Below are 3,734 nucleotides of genomic sequence, written 5' to 3' on the forward strand. Positions count from 1 at the left end.
CTTAAAAATAGGCCTCAGTTTCGGCGATCAACTCTACATACGACGAAAATTTCTGAGAACAGTAAATAGTCGCTGGACCAGATCTGTAGAACACGGTGGATGCGGAAGCAATCCGAAGCCCAATTCATGTATTTTCGCCAACGTTTTCACTGATTTGTAACACGGCCGCAATGGATTTCTCTTTCCCGAATTGCAAAATCTTATAGCTTCCTGGCTTCTTGCTACGACAACAAATCATTCCCGCGCGATAACAGTATTTATTTAAGCATTAACTTAATGCAAATTTTGACAGCCGAAAACTTCGCAGGACCTTTACGCTTTGACATCCACTGGCAAAACAAAAGACAGATCCTGGCTGAAGTCTGTCTGCCACTAACTCAGACACCATTATCAAGCAATTCGCTCAGCATATATACATATATACATATATGTATGTAATTGTCTCGCAGCGGCAAATAAGTTATGTTAACTTATGGCAAGTTCTTGTTGTGGTTGTTGTTGCTGCTGCATAAGTTTGCTGCCACAATTTGTGTTTGTTTATGTTTGCGCTAACTTCACTTAAAGTTGAACTGGAGCAAAAGTATTTGCCCTAGAAATCTGAGCGCAACACTCGAACTTTTGCTTGCAACACAGCGCCAGACAGCGTTGTTCTTGCATTTGTATTGCAATAAACACACATACAGACACAAGTGCAAGATTTCTGTGTATGTTTGAGATTGCTTTCTGCTCCTGTAGATGTATGCATGTGTGTGTGTCTATGTTGCTTCAAAGGAAGCGCGCTTTTTCATTTTCGCGCTCCGCCATAATCTGCTCGCCAGAAGCTGCTGCCTCTGCGAAACGTATGTGTGTGTGTGTGTTGGTTGGCGGCCAAAGCGCCAACATCTGCTGCCACTTGGAGCGAGCAGCTCAGCTTTGTACGCTGTTGTTGTTGTTGTTAATGGCACGATGTTGCAATGTCTGCAAAGTTTTCCGCAATCGCAACGAGCTTGTGGCAAGTGGCAGGCGGCAAGGATCTGTGGGTATACGGCATTAGCAAAAACAACAACAACAACATAGTAGCTGAAGACGGCGACACTGCAGACAGACAGACAGCGTGTGCAGCAGCCAGCAGCCAGCTGCCAACAATTACAACAACAACAACGCCATCGTCGTCGCCGTCGTCTAGCGTCTAAGAGTCAGCAGACATTACGAGTTTTCACTTTGCAATAACTTTGAAACTTGAATAAGGATAATAAAATTCAGCGCGCTAGTGCCAGCGAGCAAATACACACATACACGCACACACATACATATATATGTTTCGCTAAGTATGTGTGTATAAAGCTGGAAGGTTGTAGGAAGCTGCTTGTGTGTTCAAGTATATGAGAAAGTATGTGCGCAAGTGTATGTGTGTGTATGTATATACCATATATACATGTATGTATTATAGTATATATGTGTATATGTGTGTGTGCTTTTCTTATTACATTCATTCTCATGCTGCGCTTACAATTGTTGCTGCTGCAATAACTGTGCGCTGTTGTAGTAATTTCAGTTGTTGCGATTACTATTATTATTGTAGTTTTTGTTGTTGTTGTTGGTGTGTTCGCTGTATTTGTTGCCGCCATCGTTGCACTTTTCCATGTTGTCGGTTGTCTGCGCGCTGTCTGGCGCATTGTTGCCACCAAGTAATGCTGTTGTTATTGTTGTTGCAGCATTGTTGTTGTTGTTGTTTTAGCAAAGCTTGTGGCAAACTCGCAGACATCCTTGCTGCCACCGACTGCTCGCTACACTTTGCGAAAACTTTTTAACATAATAAAATAAAATACGAAGTAGCGAAAGCGCACAAAAACAACAACAACAACAACTACACAAACAATTGCAACAAGCGGAATAACTTTGAAAAAAAAAACGTGTTTAAAAATACATAAAATTCTCTATTTAAACTAGAGCAGTAGTATGTAGTGGCAACAGCAACAACAACAACAAATTCACAACAACAACAATTCAAATATTATATGTAGATGCTGCTGCAGACGTTGCGCATACATACATACATATATACATGTGTTTGCAATTTCAGTTGTTATGCATTGCCAGCGTCGGCATTATTGCTGTTGTTGTTGCAGCGCTCGCGCACATTCCAATGCCAATGAAAATTTCACTTTCAACACTCAACATTTTCCAACTGACGCGACGCTGGTTAGACACTTACCATGCAATTGTTGTTAAAGTTTTAGCGCACTACTACCACAAATACATACATACACACACACATCACATCTATGTATATGTGCATGTCCTTTTTCTGCTCGTTGCTCTTCAAGATGCTGCTGCCCCAGTTTAATAAGCAGCGCAGCACAGCGCAGAGATTCAAAACTTTAATTTATGCATATGTAAGTGTGTATATGTTCTTTTTATAAATTTTTGCTGAGAGAATAGAACTGACTATGCAGTATATATGACATATGAGTGGTAACTGGGACAAGGATAACATATTTAATTTAACAAACGCAGAGTTTATTTAATTGAATTTATTAGTAAAACGTCAAGGACGAAGGCGTATGAAGTTTGTTAGTTAAGTGTATATGTGTATGTGTGTATTGTAATCTGTAATTCAGTTATTGTAAATATCTCAGTCCACATTATTGAATTTTGATAAGCGATTAATGTGTCATGTGGTTTTATATGCCTTACACGGATGACAGGGACTAAATGGTTTTCCAATGCCGTTGAATTAGCATATTTTATATTTAAGGGGTTGTCCGGGTTTACGGATTTCAAAAAATAGTTCTTTTTATTGTCTTATTAAATTTTACAATATCTCTAGAATATTGTCCTAAATTTTCAAGTTGATCCCAGTAATAGTTTCGGAGATACAGCTTTGAGAACTTGTCCGCTCGGGCCTAGCTAGGCTAAGTGCACCGCCTTTAAACGCGTTTTTCTCGAAACTGTGTTTTTGAAGTCGGTTGGCAAGATTTCTTGAGAACTACTCAACAGATCTTCATGAAACTTTACATAGGTCTTTGAGAGACAATTCTTAAAAACTTGGACGAAGGATTTTTTTCGATTACAACAATTTGAATAAATAATGTCGCGAATTTTTCACTGGATTTTTAATTTTTTAGTAAAAGTATGTGTCAAAAATTTTAATTTTTCAGTTTATTTTTCCTTCGTTCAAGTTATAAGCTAAGGTTTTAACTAAAACACGTGTTTTTTCTTTAGATGATCCTGCAAGGAGTTATCCTGGCCTCGCAATGGTCGAGTTTCAAATATTTTTTCCCAAAAATTTCAGAATTTCCTTGTTAATAGTGTATGTTTGTAGCAATAAAAATTCTAAGTAATAAAATATTTAATTTTTTATATCAGAAAAAACTTTTTGAAAAAAGTAGTTTTTTACCCAAGGAAACCCATGTAAACCCTTAAGCGCGTTTTTCACAGAAATACATTTTTCAGAGTCGCTTGAGTGGTTACTCGAAGTCAGATGATTTCATCCCTGTCTGCATGTACCGTATATAGTTTTCCATAAATTGATCTAGCAGTTTTTAATCAGATCGAAATTTGAATTTGGCAGATTAAAAAATTCCCAAAATTTGAGATAAAATCCGACGGTTCTGTTCTTCGACCATTTCTTCGATCACTATTTTGTCAATTATTGACGTTTTTCGACCGTAGCTCTAGGTACGAACAATACCTTGTAGTATAGAACTTTTTTAAATTTCTTCCCAGAAGAAGAACGGAATCACTGCAGCAAA

This window comes from Bactrocera tryoni, chromosome 4, assembly GCF_016617805.1.
Source record: "Bactrocera tryoni isolate S06 chromosome 4, CSIRO_BtryS06_freeze2, whole genome shotgun sequence".
NCBI lineage: Eukaryota > Metazoa > Arthropoda > Insecta > Diptera > Tephritidae > Bactrocera > Bactrocera tryoni.